The sequence below is a fragment of the Typopeltis vanoorti genome, chromosome 16, assembly GCF_054136105.1.
Source record: "Typopeltis vanoorti isolate ZY-2024b chromosome 16, IOZ_Tvanoo_1.0, whole genome shotgun sequence".
Classification (NCBI taxonomy): domain Eukaryota; kingdom Metazoa; phylum Arthropoda; class Arachnida; order Uropygi; family Thelyphonidae; genus Typopeltis; species Typopeltis vanoorti.
In genome coordinates this window covers 51209965-51231220 of record NC_143564.1, presented here as the reverse complement: position 1 = coordinate 51231220, position 21256 = coordinate 51209965, and positions in this window count along the sequence as shown.

The window sequence follows — 21256 nt, the reverse complement described above, 5'->3', positions numbered from 1 at the left end:
TGCCAGTAGTAGCTACGCTATTGGTATAGCTTTCCTATTCTGGATAGATCAAGATCTAGGTGCCAGACTAAAAGAGAGAGAGAGAGAGAGAGAGATCCTCGTCCTCCCGGTTGAGGGTTTTGCCCAAGAATAGTTACCTTACCAAGTAATAATCTCTATAACTCAGACCGCTTCAACGAGCAAATTAATTGGAGAGAAACAATGGATTACAACCAGGAAAGGATAAAAGTTAAAGATTAGAATCTAGGATATTTTAAAAAATAGCCCCATGGAATGCAAGAAGAATAACAACAAAACAATTGGGTTAGTAAGACAACTAAAAATAAAAAATATATATATTAATACAGCTGTAATAAAAGAAACAAATAAGAAATTAAAGGGACACAAAATATAGACAGTTATACTGTTATGTAGTGAAGTAGTTCAACATATCAGAATTTCGGTTGGAGTGGCCATTTTAATCGATAATAAATAAAAAAATAGAATACAAAAATAATATTTTTTTAAGTGATCGAATTATTACAGTTAAATTTTTTTAAAAAAATACAAGCATCTTAAATATCATAGGAATCTATTATCCTGAAGAAGGTAGAAAAGGGGAATCTAAAATAACAAAATAACAAAATATTAATATCAGGAGATCTTAATGCTTGGAAATATCCAATCCCAAATGTTTTAGGTAAATATGGAGAAATTTTTATGAATACCAAGGTTACTAAGACTTGTTTTTTTTTCGGTTCTGGTTAACAATCTAGTTAACCAGAAGTTATTGTTAATCTAGTTAACAGAAGAACTGTTATCGATATAGTGCCGTGTACAGATGTTAAGATTATATTATAATATAATGAAGATGATTTTATCCTCTTCATTATCTTCTGATCAGTTTATGAATTAAAAAATAAGCTAGAAGCAAAATTTAAAAATTCGCAACAACGACAAGAAAAAAGTCGTGGAATTGAAAGATAGAGATTATATTAGATCAAAAATAGTTCATATAAGATAAGAAAATAATACAGATGACACAGTTTAATCATTTTGGTCACATAAGATCTAAATGACAAATATACAAATAAAAAATAAAGAACTTTCAGAACATCTGAGGAACAGTTAAAAGGACACTAAATAAAAAAATGTAAAAAAAAAAGAATTAATGAAAAAAGTCAAGGAACCTAATTAAATTTTCCAAAGTAATTGCCACTCTTTCTCTATTAAATGGTTCAGAAATATAGACTGTAAAAAAGAAAGATGAAAGTAACATACAGGCAGCGGAAGTGAGATAATTAAGAACAGTTAAAGGATGCACAAAATTAGACCATACAAAAGTGAAGACGTTAGAAGAAAGCTGGGGATTTTAAACGTAGATGAGAAGATCAAAGAATATCAAAGAATATAGAGAGAAATGGAAAGAGCATTTGTATGGAATGGAAAGATATCGACTACCAAAAGAAGTGGATAAATATAGACCGAAGAGAAAGGCAGACAGACAGAGAGAGAGAGAGAGATTTCCAGTTGCAAAATAAAAAGATCAGTGGAACCGAACAGACAAATGCCTAATAATTAATAAGAAGAAAATTAAATTACCTTGCGAAAGTCATAGTTTCGGCATTCGGCTTTTAAATAATATTGGATTTAATATCCACTTGACTTATATAAGAGGAATACTGTAATTCGCCAGGTCAAGAAAGTTTAGAAAAAAACAACAATTTATATCTCTGTGTACTGCGCAGACATTAAAAATATGCACACTTGTTATAAGTTGTCTCGCTAATGCATTTAAAACAGATTGCTTTAATGCTTAATTCTCCCTCCTAAGTTTATTCGAAGAGAGTTTCATTCTTTTCAACTAGAATTATTCTAAAAATATTATAAAATATATTTCGTTTTATAAAATAAAATAAAATAAAAATAAATATAAATAAAACACTACATAATCACAATTCTAATCCTAACAAAGATCACACTTCATGATTCAAATACTAATCAAATTATCAATCTGATTCTTGAAATATCTGTTCTAATTATAATTCCAAAAATAATCACAATTTTAGACTTACACAGTGATTTTTTTTAAAATTTAGATCGTGTGTTTTAATTCTAAAATAAATATTAATTTAAAAAAGCACAATTCTCATTCTAACAAGAAAACACAGTTGTAATTCTCAAAAAATATATATATATAATTCTAATTTTAAAAAAAATTACAATTTGTTTCGCTTTGAAAGCACTGGTGTATCTAATTTATTCTATTCTACACGTACTCGATAAGAAATCACAGCGAATAAATCGTAATTATCATAAATCATAATCATAATAAATCGTAATTATCATAAATCATAATCATAATAAATCGTAAATCGTAAGTCGTATTCACATATAGTGAATATCCATATTCACTATGAAGATAATAAATGCTTTGCATTTGAACATGGAACTATTTTGTGAATATACCTGTGTTCACATATTTGGTCTCCAGATTATTATCTCAATCAACATTATATGAATGTGTTAATTAACTTAGGTAAAGCAAGCCTGATCAATCTCCAAGAATAACGAGAAATGTGACGTCATAGTAGTATCGACACAAGTCTGGATTCAAGGAATTAATATACTGCTATAAGTCTTATTTAGATGAACTGATAATGTCTAACAACAAACGTGTTGGTAATTGTAGTATTTATAAGCTCTTTGCCCAACGAACTTTTAAAGCGGCTGCAATAATACGGTGTGAACATTTAACCTATATATTAGAAAAATCATTTGTATTGTGAGGTAAAAAAAGACATTTGTATTTACATGAAAAGGATGAATCATCATTTGCATATTCACACTTACCGAGGTCATTAATTTCAAGTCAATTTTAAAGAATCCCCGTGCTGAGAAAGTTGGCTTTTCTTGTTGGCAAGTCATCAAGAAAGCCTTAACCTGAAATAAATCAAATCTAAATTTCTATTCATACGTACAACATGCAAAATGAAGTAAAACAAATCTCACGTGTTTCATTAACTGATATATCGAAAAGTAACTGTTTTATATTAAGAAATGGGTATTAATGAGAGTCACGTATGCTGTAACCATACGTGATTACAGCATACGTAAATATTCTCTCTGCTTTTATATATGTTAAATATTCTCTCTGCTTTATATATGTTGATGTTATTTAGGGTTTAATTTTTCATCATAAATAGCATAGAAAGGATTATTTTTTCATAAAGTATATAAGAGTTATGGAAGTATTTCAATTGAGTTAATTAACAAAGAAAATAATACAAATTAACAATCACAACAAAATAATGAAGTAGTTTTCAGGATCATAGATCAACACATAACATGGATTTATGTTTCATTTATTAACCGATAACTTTGATTTATGTTTGAGTTATTAATCGATTAATTTCAGATAAGCAGAGGTCTCCTTCCATGTTGCTGGGTCCCTAGACTTTTGTGGACTAGATGTGCGTGTGGGTGTATAGATATATAAACTGCACACGGACAACATTTAAATTCATTATATGGCTGTCTCTTTTGCTTTGCTGCGTAATACCAGCGTAAGTCACACTGGCTGGCTTGATTTGACTTCATAGCTTAAGTTGCTCAAACAATTTAATCATTGAAGTCAGTGGATTAAGTTTATTAACTGCATGGATAAAACTAACAATAGGCTTTTTTTTGTTCAATTGTCTTACTAACTACCCAACTTTAGTTTAAAAAACATCCATAGAATAGGGAATTACATTATTATCCGTCGTGTACAAAACAGAAAGATGTAAATTACTTCCCTGGCTATGAACATTCGAAAGAAGCAGTTCGATCAAAACACTAACTTCCTAATACAGTATGCCCGGTTTTTCTGCCAGGACTGCCTAAGCAACGTGCCATGGACATCGTAGTATCGCAATGCATCCAGAGCGTTGTATGGATTACTCCCTGCACTATCTACAAGTATTCGGCGTGTAGAATTCACAAGCTGCATCTCTAATTCGCATGATCACAGTGACGTTCTACGGAATTCAAATCTGTCAAGGGTGGTACCCTGATAACATGGTAGATGCTATCATGCTAAGCGAATTGCTCTCGAAAGTTACCAGCCAATGACCCAGTGCATTATCTTTCTATAACACCATTGTGACATCTGGGAAGAGAGTTACCGTTCAATGGTAGATGCGATCTGCTATCATCTGGATGGATTTGCAGTATTCGTAGTACTGTCTATGAGTATCAGGGCTCCAAGAGATTCCCAGAAAAATATTGACTACATAACCAGGTTGCCTATTTTTGCTGGACCAGCATATCGGAGTGATTCCTCTTAGGTTTTCGCCTAACTCTCCGCTTAGTATCAACACATCATAACAGGGAATCCGATTCAAAGGCAACTCCCCCCCCCCCAAATTCTTCAGTGTCCAGTTTCGGGATTTTTTAGGAGGTACTTTACTGGGCCTTCTATTTTTGAGGCCCACGAGGAGATTATGTTGAGTTGTCTGAGAACCACCGTCATTCGTTTTATGGTTTAATTCCATGGTCAGCCATTCCACAGTTTTTCTTCTAAGGCTTTCACAACACAGGATGACCTTCCAGCACGAACATCGGTCAAGCGTGGAAGCTTATCATTGACCAGTGGCTCCTGTCCTGTCTTGTCCAGTATCTTTCCATTCTTGAAGAACTTTAACTACAGTACTCCGCAAACTGCCTATAATACTGCCAGTTTCCAGCCGAAAGATAGCAATATATCTTTCGGCTGGTTCATACCTTCATGCTGTTTCCAAAGTCCGGGTATCTAGTGGAACACGAAACTCCACAAAAATATTCAGAACCGAGGCTCACAACACGGATTCCCATGGTTGGACCACAATATGCCAGTTCCACATTATCCGAATGAACCTGCAACGTCGTGGTCTTCAGTGGTACAGAGAATGTGTATAGTGAGACATGAAAGCATGGAAAGTTGTTATGGATCAGTGAATCACACTAGATCCTATACACAGCAGATGGACAGCTATGGATGTGGGTGAGGGCATGCCCAGTGACGGCCTCTTACTAGAGTGTGTAACGTCAAGTATGAAATTCGGAGGTATCGGTGTGATGATATGGTCCTGATTTTCCTGGTTTGGCCTCCGACCTCTCTTTGTGGTATTACAAACATTGAACTCCAAGAAGTATCTGAACATTCTGGATGATACAATGCATCTAATTATGTGGCGTTTCTATGGAACTGATCATTGCCTCTTTCAGCAAAACAATACACCGAGGCTGCTGTTGTAACTACGTTGTTTGTGAACATCATCGTCACCACACTTGAGTGACATCCACATAGCCATGATCTCAAACCTATTGAACATCTCTGAGATGAATTGGAATTTCGGGTGAGGTCAAGGGACGCCCTCCCCTCAGTAGTCCGGGATTTAATTACATGCCTGCAGGAAGAATGTCCTATATCTTATTAAGGTGAGCTCCAAGACTGTTTGTTTTTCATATTATGGTGTCCGTTAACTTACTTCCAAAAAGTGTATATGACTAAAATTTGTGTATATGACTAACTGAACCGTAATGCTTCCGTGAGGAGATTGTTCGTTGTAGGACCCAGCATTCATGGTGCAGCTTTATTTCTTTTCTGTTTACTCTCCTTTTTTTCCTTCTCGAGTTTTCTCCTTATATTTAAACTTTTTCATCATTTTAGAATGAATTAATATATCGCAAAAGACTGTAAAAACACGAAAATGATGAATATAACAACAATTGAAATATATTATTTTTTTTTAAATCTCTCCAACTTCCTTTTATCTAATGGATCCCAGAAATACCTTATCAAATTAGTAATACAGCAGGCTTTTTCTCGGGTATACTGTATAAAGATGCTCTTCAATACACTGTCCAAAGCATAAATAAAATTATAATAATAATAAAAGGCACATGAAACTGTTTGCTGTTTCTGTTTCTCGTCATTATATCCATAATCAGACCTCTTGGGATATATCGACTTCTCTATTGTTCATCCTGAGAAGAAACCAAGATTTAAATGAAATGTGTTAAAGAGCTGGTGTGTAGGCGATTGTGTTAAAGAATCAGTAAAAGAGAATTAATAATAAACTTCTTGGTATTGTTAATTATGAAATTAACTAATATTAAACTACTATTCATTGGTGGTTCATTAAATGAAAGATATATGATATTAATCATGAAATGTAAACAACTTTAAATAACTTCAAAATAATTAAAAGTACAGTGAATTTAGTTTAATTTATTTTGAAAAATATCGCATAATTATATTGATTTAATTACACTCTTTTGGTGCATTAATGGCAGGGTTCCAACTGAGAATTGATTCAGAATTGAGTGAGTTTTCTCAGCCTAAAGAAAACAAGGAAAACATTAAATTACTAATATTATCTATCTTTATTTATCTAATGAAATGACAATGAAAATGCATATACTTGTAGATGAGCTTATACGTTGGTGATACATAACTGTTAATTTAACGAAAGAACAACGTATATTATTATATGAACTAAATAACTTTAATTAATACTTCCAATATTTCTTTGATGTTACATTACCATCTTCAGGGAACATAAAAATTAATGAAATGTGCACGCAGGCACTAACACTGAGCAAAATATGGCTGAAGAAAACAACTAAAGTCAGTCCTCTTGTCCTAAAGGGTGCCACCTAGTGGGCCAAATTGGGTATTAATCTTGGCTGTTTGGGCTGATGCTCTAAGACTGCAAGCCTCTCATATTTGGGACAGTCTCATGCATCCAAATGAATTGAGGTTTGGGGAGTTTTTTAAGGCTGAGACTGATTCTAAGAATAATCTCTCATATTTAGACTTGCTGCGATGTAGTAAGGAATCTTTCTTCCAACGTATTTTATGGCAAGTGTCCGAGGCATGGTCAGCAAGTCCTGAGTGGCTATAATGATGGAAACGTATATAATTCTTATGTTCAGATATCCTGATATTAGCAGTCCTGCCTGTTTGGCCATAGTAAGACAGTTTACAACTACAAGGGACCTGGTAAACTCCAGGTATGTCTAGAGGAAGTGGCTGGTCCTTGGGAGAGCAGATAAGAGATGCCAATTTTTGATGTGGTTTGTAACAAATTGTCATGTCATATTTTTTTAAGATTTTTGTTAACTTTTCAGAAGTACCACGAATATAAGGAATAGTGACAGATTTAGAGTAATCCTTGTTGTGGAGGGGGGGGGGAAGGGGTTAACTGGCTTTAATATTTTTTGGATTTTATGGGGGTTTGTATCCATTGGCTACAAAGATGTTAAGAATATGAATACGTTCAGTAGTAAGGGCATTGTTATCTGAACTGATTAATTTTGCCCTGTTATATAGGGTTTTTATAATCCCATATTGTTGGGATGGGGGATGGTTTGAACGCTGGTGAATGTATCTACCTGTATGTATAGGTTTTCTGTAAACTGAGAAAGCCAGGGATCCATTACACTGGCGTGTAATCAGAGTATCTAAGAAAGGAAGATTGTTATTGTTTTCTTTTTCTAAGTAAACTGGATGCAGAGGTGTTGATTGTTTAGGTGTGAAAGGAAGTTTTCCAGTGTGTCTAGGCCATGCGGCCAAATAGCGAACACATCATCTACATAGCGTAGCCAAACAATAGGTTTAAGTGGGGCCGAGTTTAAGGCTTTTTCTTCGAAGGTCTCCATAAAGAAGTTGGTCGGAGGTGGGGAGAGTGGAGAACCCATGGCAGTCCCCTCTATTTGTTTGTAGAATTTTCCTTGTCAAACAAAATAGCTTGAGTTCATGGTGAACTGAAATAGGGCTGAGATATCGGAGGGAATTTGCCTTGGATGAGGTCCAAAGTATCTTTGAATGAGACATTGGTGAATAAAGAGGAGACATCAAAACTGACCATTATGTCAGTGTGTTGGAGTCAGAGGTTTTCTATACTGGATTTAAAGTGGGCTGAATTTTTAATGTGTGAAGGTGTGTTGCTAGTATATTGTGTAAGCTCTTTGGCTAAATGTTTGGCTAGTTTGTATGTGGGGAGGGGGGGGGGAATCGATGCCGTCCACAATGGGACCTAATGGCACATTCTGTTTATGGATTTTTGGAAGTCCATATATTTGGGGGTCTAGAGTTAAAATGTTTTAGTTTGTTAGTAATTTCCACAGGCCAAGAAGTAACCTTCTTAAGGAGCCTATGGACTGTTCTGATTTGGGAGCTGGCAGGATCATATTCTATAGGGAGGTAAGTAGAACTATCTAATAGCAAGGCCGAAAGCTTACCTGTGTAGTCGGTTTTGTTTAGAACTACAGTGGCATTTCCCTTATCCGCTTTAGTAATTATTATTTTACTGTTATTTTTTAAATTCCTGTAGGGATTTAAATTCTTCTTTAGAAAGGTTACATTTTGGAGGTTTAGCTTTAGTGAGAACACTGGCCGCATCTATTCTGATATTGTTGACAATATGGTTGGGAAGGTTGCGGATATGACGTTCTAATTGAACGTAATATTTCTTCATTACGTTTCTTCGGTGTTATAGCGAAGTTGTGGCCTAGGGAGAGAGCGCTGATAGCTTCAGGCTTCAAGGTTAGGGATAACAGGTTTATTAGTGTGTTGAGAGGCAGTTCTGGGTTTGCTAGCTGAGTTCTTTTTTAAACTTTCGAATTTTTTGACGCGCCGACTACGTACTTTCTGGAATTCCTTATTTGCTGAATAATTAGAGACGTCGGAGAGGATCATCCAAAGATCATCATTTAGCGTAGCGGTAAGCTCTTCTTCTAGCGTACGAATAGCCTCGTTAGTGTTGGCCAAGAGAAAGCGAGTAGAGGTAATTTGCTCACGTAATAAAGTGAAGCTAGTACGGCTATATATGCGGAGAGCTTTAGGAGAAGTGAATTGGTGCTTCAATTTTACACAATTAGGGATCACATTATTATCTCGGTAGAGTTTTAGAAAGGCTAATCGATTCAGTTGTCTAGCGATCTTCAGTTTTAACTTGCCGTATTGACGAGCGTTGCGTACAAAGGAATCTCCGTGGATTATACTAATTCTTGTAGCTAGGCTTATAGGGTGGTGATACATAACTGATAATTTTAAGTAAAGAACAATGTACATTATTATATTAACTAAAACCACTTCCTCTAGACCTATCTGGAGTTTACCAGGTCCCTTGTAGTTGTATACTGTCTTACTATGGCCAAACAGGCAGGACTGCTAATATCAGGATATCTGAACATAAGAATTATATCCGTTTCCACCGTTAAAGCCACTCAGGACTTGCTGACCATGCCGCAGATACCTGCCATAAAATACGTTGGAAGAAAGCTTCCTTACCCCACCGCAGCAAGTTTAAATATGAGAGATTTTTCTTAGAATCAGTCTCAGCCTTAAAAAACTCCCCAAACCTCAATTCATTTGGATGCATGAGACTGCCCCAAATATGGGAGGCTTGCAGTCTTAGAACATCAGCCCAAACAGCCAAGATTAATATCCATTTTGACCAACTAGTTGGCACCCTTTAGGACACGAGGACTGACTTCAGTTGTTTTCTTCAGCCATTTTTTTTGCTCAGTGTTAGTGCCTGCGTGCATATTTCATTATTTATTATGTTCCCTGAAGATGGTAATGTAACATCAAAGAAATATTGTAAGTATTAATTAAAGTTATTTAGTTAATATAATAATATACGTTGTTCTTTCCTTAAATTAACAGTTATGAAAATGCATATAAAACAAACAGAAAATATGTAAGGTTGCCTACAAAGGAGTGCTGTCCCTTTGAAATGGAAAATCATTTTTTATCATAAATACATGTATTGGGACATACGTTTTGTTACAGTTGCCTGCAACAAAACTGATGTTACAGAATACTGTCTGCATTACATAAATAAAAATAATTACTTTGCACTCCACTTATTCGTATTGTCATCGAAATTAATGTTTGCAGTACAGCTCTTTGAAAAACCGATCTGTTTTCAATGTTTATTGATCATAACCGAGCTATCCTAGAAGGTCTTTTCATTCTATATGCACAGCACAGAAACGAGCCGATGTTCGGCCCATTCGAAAAACAATGAATAATTAAATAAACATCATAAATGAAAATAAATAAATAAAATAAAATAAAAGTGACGAAAATGAACTACGAAACTCGCATGCTGTGTTAGGTCATTACCTTCCTTATGCTGAATCTGAAGTGATACCTTCTAAGTTCCATGCGGTCAATCCAACTTATTTAACTGTTACGCACGCGTGGTACTATTATGTGGTGTTGGTATTTAACCTTTAGTAGCTGGGATCATCATGAAAATCTGTGCTTACAAACGCCTCGATTATTATTATTATTATTATTATTATTATTATTATTATTATTATTATTATTATTATTATTATTATTATACTCATGTCAAATGGAGAACATACTACAAAAAAAGAACAAATTGAGGGAATACGAAAAGAAACTACAGAATATTTAAGCAACATAGTGCAACTGATCGGAGCAAAATTGGCATTCAAGTCTCAACCACAGAGGCTAAAACCAAAGAGTACTACAGAAATAGAGAAAATAAAACTCACACACTTTGAACAAATAAATGCGATGCTTCTGACTCATGAACATAATAATCGACACTGGCATTGTCACACAACAACTCTCAACTGTTCAGTTTCAGAGCTAGTTCCTATCTCTCAAACAGAACACAAGTAACAAAAATATGCACACATTACAGCCGAGCTATATAAAACGTGGAGTCCCACAAGGTGCTATATTATCACCTATCCGTTCAACATGTACATTAACGACGTTAACATCTTGGCCGCACGAAGTAAAATAGATCAATACGTAGACGACACACCACTACTAGCAGGTCACAAAGCCATCAAAGAACAATACTTTCCTTTCCAAAGAACAACAAGACCTAAATGAAATCACAACTTACTTCTACCAAAATTTAATTATAATGAATAGCACCAAAACTCAGATGTTAATTATACATAATCCGAGAATCATGCGGCCCTCGCCACTTTTGCTGCATTGTCACATATACCGCTGCATTAACAACAAACATAGCTGCCAATATCCCAAAATCACACCCGTAACACATGCAAAATACCTTAGCCTTTACACAGATTACCAACTTAAATAGGCAAAACGTATAGAATACCTACATACTAAACTCCGCATCATCGCAGCAAACTTTTCAAGTAAATGGCATGATTCCATCTAATGAGGAAACAAAAACCTCATACATCACGGTATTTGCGAATCGCTACTACTCAGGTACGCGGTATAACGGTCTACATAAGCTCATCAAACAGCGATCTAACGAAATAAGGAACATTACATAGGAAAATTGTTTCAACAGTAATTTGGAGGCCTCATATACAACTGCCAATAACAGAACACTTTATAGCGATGCACAAAATACTGAGCATTAAAAATCTGAGACACTACATAATATTACTATGGAATTACTTCTTCAATACCTATCGTAACAATAGAGAAACATATCGGATAACACGACCCGCAATAATTCTTTACATCCTAGACCTTTCAACAACTCATACGGTTCTTCTGTGAGATCACATCTCCTACCCACGCTACTCAACAACCTACCACAAAATTCAACACATAGACAATTACAGAACATTAAAGCACTAACTGTTAAATCTATACCACCATAGTTAATATAGTAACAGCTATAGTAACAGCTATTATTAACAGCTACGCACTTCACAAATCGCCAGCATCCAATGTCTGCCTTTCATCCATAAAAGGTGCCAAACACCATAAATAGTGAATTATAATCCAACTCTCTTCGTAAAGCTAATTCTATCTTCGAAGTAGGTGGGATTAACCACCCCCTGCACGGCTTAATCAACTAATTATCATAATTACCATTATTATAGTTGTCATTAATATCACTATTATTCACTTAGCACTGAGAACTGACCTCTTCGAACAGCTTGCAAATGTGTTAACCGTTTGACTGTAAAAGCCTGAATGATAGTGATAATCTCTCTGTAATATAATAATTATACTGCAGAGAGATAATAGTATAATAATATTACTATGTTAATAATAATGATAGTAGTAAAAATTATTACCATTATCATTATAACATAACATTCTGTACTTAACGAAAAATATAATATATAAAGTCAAAATATAATAATGTGATGATAACTCTGTGTGATAACGATAAGTGTTTGTCAAACTTAAAAAAAGGAAAATTATATAATAAAATGTAATTTGCAGCATGTAATCATATTATCTAACTTGTATAACTGAGAATTATATTTGCAAACGATTACTGTGTTTGTTATTATTATGTTACATGAATTTCACATGGTGCAAATTATAAAGATGTTAAGAATGAAATGTATGACGTACGAAATTATAGTGCTGTTGCCTACATATAATAAAATATATACGTTATTTATCTGAGCGGTAATAAGATGTCAAAGTAAAGTGATATAAAATTACTGTACCAAATTGCACAGATGTTTAGTACAGAATTGTAAAGTTTTAAAATTGTAAAGTTTCATTGTTCATAAGATTACAATATAGAGATATATTACTTATGTGAAGGTACTTGTATGTTGATAATGACTTGAAAAATCATTCGCATTTATTATTATACACACTTAATTATTCCGAAATACGAGTACACTATATGTAAAATAGAACGATAAGAGCTTACTTCAAAAATCAACAATCTGCTGTAAGCCATAAATAAAACAAGAAAAATCGTTAATAGAAATAAATGGCTAAGTGATTATATTATACTTACCTCGTCAGTTACACTCTGTAAATATCCAGAAACTCTTGCCAAAAGAAAAAATAAAATTACAAGGTGAATACCAAAGCGTATTTTCACCTGTAAATGTTCGCAACATATTATTTTTCCAACATATTATAACCCATAAAACAAAAGTAAGCAGTGTTCGAGGAGTAAGTGAAAAAAAGCCCACTTGAAAACAAACAGTTTGTTTCCTCCACCACATTGCAGCAACTCATGTAAAGCATTCGGAGATCCTCTAGATTGCCTGCATTCCTCAGGGAAATATTTTCTTTTCGTTCTTTTAAAATCTGATTCAAAGAACAAATCGAATGTCTCTGAAATTCTGCGAAATAAGAAATCCAACATAACATAACGACCTGTGATACAGAAAGTATATAAAACAATATTGACCCAATTATTGCAAAAATCACGTGTTGGGCTGTTACAGACCATTTATCTGTGAATATGAATGCCAGGATTTCCAACGAATTATACAAAACTGAAATGGAAAAACATACAAGTAACAAGTGAATAAAAATAATCAGTTGTAAAATGTATCTTATAACGAATGGCTTTCCATGTTTTGCTTTCAGTTCTGCTTCAAGATTGCAACAGCTAAACACAAGCGATATTACTTTCCTTCCTGTCGTATACATAAACAGACGTATGAAGACAACGTACGAAAGTTCATATGAGTAGACCACAATATGCATGTATCGCTGATTTTCATTCAAGTTTTTAACTGCATTAATTATTTGCAAAAGAGACACAGATAGTGCAGCAATACCACTCATCACATTATAGAAAGTTAGAAAACTGCAAGGACGAAAAGAAATACCAGAAATCCTTGAAGTAAATAGACCTTTTAAGAAGCAATTTCCGCTGTAAATGTGGAGAAGAGAAAGAAAACGAAATCCTCTATAAAAGTTGCTGCCCTTGGAATCCATTTTCAGCAACGTAATTGGAAGTTGACTTTGGATCTTTCGCAATCCCAAAGTTTTCATTATCGTGAGGAGAAATAAATTTGCTAGCAACCGATGTTCCCTACAGCACGCTTCTAATCTGATCGATGGATGCATAACACGAAGTAGGTGGCGCTGAACACCTGATGCAGTCATTAGTAGCAACTCCTAACTTTGATTCAAGGTTGTAAACGAAATTGAAAGAACGGCATATGTCCCTGATAAAGAAAGATCTGGATTACAGTTGAGTGTAGTATACCAGGAGAATTTCTAATGCCTTTAATGTGAAAGTGATAGAACTAATTTACCATACTGGCAAACCCTCACACACTTCTATTTCTTTCTCTACACAAAAACCTGTCAGACAACATGCAGTTAACCGACGTAATACTCATCTCAGGGCATTAGTTGTCACTCAGTGTTCCTAAATAATCTTAATGAATGTAGAATAATAACCAGAAAATGATCGGATAATTTAAATCCATGTGGTAAACGCTTTGATTTGAGAAATCGTCTTGGTAACGAAGAATAAATAATCTTTTTCAAGTGTACTTCACCTTGACACATCCAGCTCTTCTTCATTATCATGGCATTAAAATAGTACTACATGGAATAACCTCATGGACTTCACTTTTCGATGATCTGAAGTATTGTTTTCATTTTACAGTTTAAATACCAGCTTAGACCGAATAACCAAAACTCCCAGACCGTTATGGAACTTTTAGTTCTCCCATAAGTGTACCATGGCAATTCAAAAATAAATAAAGAAAGAAGAAAAATAATCACAAGTGGCTCTAGACTAAAAAGCTAGTTTCGCACTCTGCCTACTCCGTAGATTGTAGCATATGCTAGAAAACTCTTAACAAGCCAAAATCTGATGTTGAAGGATCCAAACGTAAAAAACTTACCTCCAGATCAAGCGATAATCAATCCCTTACTATAAACATGTGCAACTTCTTCCCTTCTGAGCTTTTACTTATCCCTTGTTCTTAGAATATGACTGTAAAATGGCTCAGAGATAAGGTAGAGCTATTAACATAATAGATGACTAAGAAAGTTTCATGTCACATTGCAAAAAAAAAAAAAAAAAAACGAAAAGAATAGAAAAAAAAAGAAAAAAGAAAAAAGAAATGAGAAGAATACCGAATAATTTGGATACCAACAAGACAAACTGATCTGGTTAGTGCGTATCCGTGATATTGTCCTGAATATTTTTGCTCAAACCGACTTATCCTAGAAAGTCTGTTTCGTCTTTCCGCACAGCACAGAAACCAGCCTATATTCAGCCCTTTCTCAAAATGAATAATTAAATTAATTAAATGTAATTTAAATTTTTTGAAAGTGAACTATAAAACTCTTGTTCCAGTGGCTAGTACTTTAGTTCTTTCAAAATTCATAGAAAAATCCCCAACGGCCAACATCTTCACAAACTAGAACCCCATCAGCTACCTGCCACCACCGTATGAGACAGGCTAATACACCTTCAGTTGAAATTCCTGATAAAGATGTTTTGCGTTCTAAAAAAAAGGATCCGAATCCAGGTATTTCGAATCAAAGGCCTTCGTCTGTACCGAACCGAGCCACTGAGCTCTGTCAGAAGCATAGTACGACCTATTAAATTGATTATGTTACATATTCTTGACTTTTACATATATATAGCATATCCTTCAATATTATATATATATAATATTGAAGGATAATCTCGGTGATTTTTAATCCTCTTTTCCGTGGTCTGGCTATTGTTCCAGTTCTTCAGATATCTATTGTGAAATTGTTTCAGAAATTATCAATATTGGAATGAAGGATTTCATTCCTTATTCTGTTCAAAATTCTTCCAACCTTTCGTTTCCTTTAAAATTTAATTTATCACATAAAAATTCCTGTGACATTCTTCAAAATATGACATCCAATCTAATCCAATCTAATAATATAATAATACTATGCTACTTATTCCATCTAATACAGATGGAATAAGTAGCATGTAACTAATTATTGCTGCAATAACCACGAATGGGATAATGTGGTTTATTGCAGGCTATCTTTCTGTGAAAAGAAATTTAATTTCCATTTTTGAATACCGCGCATTAAAAACACACAAACTGAAGGTAAGCACACAGAGTGAAATAATTATTCTCACGATTTTCTTTATTTAGAATGAGTTTGGTTGATTTGTTTTCAAATATTTTTCGAGATTGAAACAATTATTCGCAAGAGAGATGTTTTTTATTTTTATTTATTTTATTATATTTTTTTGTACATTGTCAACCGTAGAATTAAATGAGAAAAATATTTTAGAAAAGAGGAACCAAAACCGATTATACTGCAATCTTTGAAGCGAATCGTTACATGTCTCAATCATTCTGAACTGTTTAAGACCAACTACTGCATAACAAGCTATAGTAAACAGACCCTAATAAGATTTAAAGTAAATAGACCCTTGAAAGAAGCAACTTCCTCTGAAACTGTGAATGAAGGCCACCACACAAAAACTTCTGTAAAACTTGCTATTCGGATACTTCATGTGTAGTAGTAGAAGTTCTTTCGTCACTCTAACATAAAAGATGTAGTGGTTAGGAGAAGTAAGGTAGCAGTTGAATATTTTTTGTACTTGAAACAGAAAATCGATTTTTCTTCATTACTACTCAAGACGACCAGAATGCATTATGTTTTTATGATATTTTTAACACGCCATTCAGGTATTACTAGCATCTTCATTATTATTCTCTTCTTTCTTCCCTGTATGGCATGCAGATCAAATATTTGACCAACAGTTACTGTGTAAACTTTTAAACTAATTACGAAAGAGTTGTATACATCTTGTTCCTCGACGCGCATGCTCTGTACACATAGCAATTTTCTTTCAAACATTAGATGTAAGCTGAATATATACAATGCCTTCGCTCTCTGACATTATCAACTGGTGAACCAATTTCAGAGTGCTTAATCAAAAAAAAAAAAAAAGCTGAAAATAAGAAAGAGCCTTGTCTCCGTAGATTGTTTGTTCGAGGAGTGGAAAGCGCTGCACGCTATCTTCTTTTTAAATCGCCCGAGGAATTTTGATCAATTTTACTATAACCTCTAATATATATAAAGCATTTATAATTTTTTATCGATTTAGTCTATTTTTAAGGAGATTGACGTTCATGTATTTAGAGATATCGATATGTAAAGATCCACATCACAAAAAAAGAAACGTTTGATTATATTCTCGTGTTTCACACATTCGCTGATTAAGCAATGGTGTTCATTTATCTTTTATATTTGAAGCCAACTTTGTGCAATAAAATCTTTTAAAACAGATACCGTTTTGTATGCTAATTTTAAAATGTGCCTTTTCCATCAATCACTGAAGCAGAATCTATGAACACGGTGTTTATCTGATGAAGTTATCTGAGGTAACATTTTTTAAACTTTTTTTTTGTATTAAGGAAATTGTCTTTTGAAAAGTATTTCTTGAATTTTATCATAAAAAAGAGCCGATCCAATGACATTAAATAAGTTAAAGCAACTCCCGTGATATATCGTACCTTGCAATGAACATGCTCTGCTATATTATGCAGCAATAGTTGCATTAGTGAAAATCTTACTCTACCTTTCTATTAAAATGAAAAAAAAAAAGTAGAACCTGGTGAGCTCATCTCTATGGAAGACCACATCGAATGCCCTTGGAATGCTATGAGCAACCACATGTAATTCTCAAAAGCAATAAATGTTTAATGAAATCCATTCTACTCTGTTAATTTGATGTGTTATATGTGTTGTGAAGAAGTATAAGCGCCGTTTATCTCTTCACAATCAGACATGCCTACAGAAGTTAAATACTTTCTTGCACCATCCATCTTGGCAGATATTCCGAAGTAATCAAACCAAGAAAAACCTGTCAGATTGCACTAGCAGTCTGACAGATGTCCGCATGTTTTCTTGTTATTTTTCATTAGACTTGCCTCGATAATAATAACGCTGTCTTTACAGGTATGCATGACTAACATACTTTCCGATGAAAAGCTCTACCAAAGGTGCTTTATGATATTCTGCGTTAGGCTAAAAGAAGTGACAGTGTCCCAGGCCCATGGCATGGGGAGCAATACAACTTTAAAACAAAGTTTTTTCTGCAATAAAAAAAAAGGTTTTTGTTAATGAGCTGGTAGGAGACAGCATGAGAACGTGAACAAGCACGGACATGATTTTCCACTTAATGAAGGGATTTCCAACAATATCTATCCCAGTTCTGTCGATAACCACTCGTTTGACTTCTTCAAGGATTTCATAATGTGTCAGAAAGCACATTTAAACACAAGTTCTGCTATCATTAATAGTCGTGAAATAGAGATTTTTTGGCCTGATGGATTCGTCTGTTGGTTGCCTTCTCCGCATGATATTTTCCTTACCAGTTTTAGTTGTGGCTTATCACGTGCACTGAAATCTAGTGCCCACACACCCTGAAATGTAGCAAACTGATTAAAACATCTTTCTCAAATGATTCTTAACTTCTTCAGTTCTCGTCTGAAATTGGTGTCAACCAAAGATAAATTATGTAATCTATCTTTCCATTAATGTCAGCATTAATGGAAAGATAGATTACATAATGAAATTACATAATGACAAACAGCAATGAAAGCTGTAAAACTTTACTTTACTGGAAAAGGCAAAAAAAATATATAATAGTACACAAAGAATTTAATATTGCATAACAGGTATGACTCGGTTAAATATACATTTTTAAATAATAAATAAGCAGTAAAGTAATAATGTATTATTAATTTAATATCAATCGGCTAAAATAAACAATACATTTAATTAAACCCAATATTTTAATGAAGCTCATGGCTAGAATTTTTAATTAAAGGATTAATTGAAATCAATAATTACTGAAATTAAAACTAATTGAACAGATTAATAAATATCACTCACTCGTGGCAAAGACAGAATTAACTTCACCCATTCAACAGTTAGATATATATGCATTAAATAAATATCAGATGTGTTTCTTTTAATTAAATATCAGATGTTTGAATTTTTTTCAAATGATTTCAATTTTTTTTAGAAATGATAAATTTTTATCATTTCTAATATGATCAAATTTTTTCCTCACAAAACAGCAAACACGTTCCACTGTCACTAACTTTTTTGTTACAGGAGCCACTGACCACCAACTATTCAAATGAACGATTTTGCTTGCTTGTTTTATGCATAATATATGCAGTGTAATGTTTTTCATCTGGCCATTACAGTGATAAGGACATCTATAACTGAAACATGGAAAAAATATCTCATTATTCCAAACATTTATTGACAAATTCTAATTGGTTTAATACATAGGAATAACATGCACTATTAGAGTATTAAAGTATAATAACTTTAAGACGTCATAACTCTCTTTCTCTCTCTCTCTCTCTCTCTCTCTCTCTTTCTCTCTCTTTCTTTCTTAAGTTTTCTCGATTAGTTTTCGAGATTCCTTTTGATGATTTTCTTTAATCAAGGACTGAAGAGTTTTGAAACGTGCAGTTGAAAAAATAGTACTTGTTAGTAGTTGGCTTTTGGTCATTGCTCTGTGATTGTACAAAAATGATGGTGTAAGTGATTATGTTCCTCACAATCTGTAATGAATAAACGAAATCACATTAAACACATAACATCGGCTGAGAGATTTTAAGCAATCTATTTCTGTAAATATTACTATTTATAATACCATCATTCCATCTGACTTTTAATCTTTTTAACAATCCCATCAATAATAAGTTTTGGATCAGTGAACAGGTCTTCATAAAAATTTCATAAAAGGCTCGAACTTGCTGCCCAGTCATCCCTAAATATTTTTATCTCTCATTATCGCTTCCGTTGATTCGGCGATGATCGTCAACGAGAACTCGATAGACAGAGTTCTGGACATTACGAATGAATACCTTAAGCGCGAAGGGCGAAACTCACACCGAAGTGACACAAGTTTTTTTTTTTTTTTTTTTCCCGGAAACTCAGATTTCCATCCCACAAACACAGGCAAACTTACAGAGGAACATACTTAGCTAAATATATAGTATTCTGACTTCATATAGCCTTAATCACTCCAGTCCTATTTCCAAACAACAAGTGAGGATTATAGTGTCAAGGGAGAGTAAATAAATATCATAGAATAGCATTAGAGATGGTGTGCAGGGAAAAGACGAACAAATGCACTCTCCCAACTAAAGGAGCTCTACAGAATTCAGAATCGAATATAGACTTCATTAAACATTCACGAATATCATTGTTTTTAAACTGCAACTTATTTGCATAAAGCAATGCGCAGGTACTTCATAAAACTTAATTCACAGGAGTTCGTTATTGTCCAATAAAATATCTACTGACCATTCTATGCCTGTTTGCAGCTCCAATAAACCACCTAAATCAATAACTATTTATATTTAGTATGTAGAACATCTTCATTCAAATCTTGATTTTATTTAACATATATATATATACATACAGCGGTAGTTCTCAAAACAGATTTTTCGTAGTGATATCCAATCAGTACTTGTTTTAGGTAGAAAGATGATTTTATTATTCGTTCATCGTAAATTTAATTAATTTGATGGAAATATAATTTGTAGATTTTAGAAGTTTTAAAAGAATATATATTGTAAGATTGGGTATATGTATTTAATACATATTCGGCCAGTTCATTCGATGTTAACATAAACGAATAAATAATACTCTAAAGCAGCGATATTCAACCGGTGTGCTGTGGCACACTGATGTACCACGAGAGGTCTTCAAGTGTGCCGCAAGATTTATGAAAACAAATTAATTCAAAGAAATCGTAATTTTGCGCATTTATTTATTGGTGTCTGGTCTTCCATCTTCTTGTGTGAATCAATCAAAATTATGCCTGTTTTTTGCTAGATCATGAAAAAAATTAAATGAATTTATTTTTAGTGTGCCGCAGAATTTTAATAATTAGTCTAGGTGTGTCGTGTTATGAAAAAGGTTGAAAATCACTGCTCTAAAGCATTTGAAACCTCTGACAGAACTTGAGCTGGCATCTGATTTTTAAGCAAAAATTGCACTACTTTCTTGTAAATGGTGAAATTCAGAATTCACAGCTTACTACAAGGACTTTCCCATGAATACGATGTCAGAAAGAGCCATTTCAATGATTACTCAGTGTGTTTATTAAACAATCGATGTTATAATCAAAACAATATATTAATATTATTTTGTTTAATAAGTATTTATGTTAATAATTTCAACAGTTTGGTAATAAATATTTAATTTACTGAAGTTTATCGATGTTTGCTGCAATATCAAAATCTTTTCGCGGACCCACAGGGGTAGCGATCCACAGTTTAATAACTACTGGTCTAAATCTCTTACCGAAGTCATCAGTGGCAAGTCAATAGTCATGAATAACATGTCATTAAGAACGTTTTCTGAAAGAAAACAACACCAAAGAGTAATTGACATTATCTCCGGAAATGTTCTTCTTCTTTGGTGCATCAATCCGAAGATTGGTAAATATAGCAGCACATCATAGCATCCTGTAGTGTGACCTCCTTTTGATCTCTTCATAAC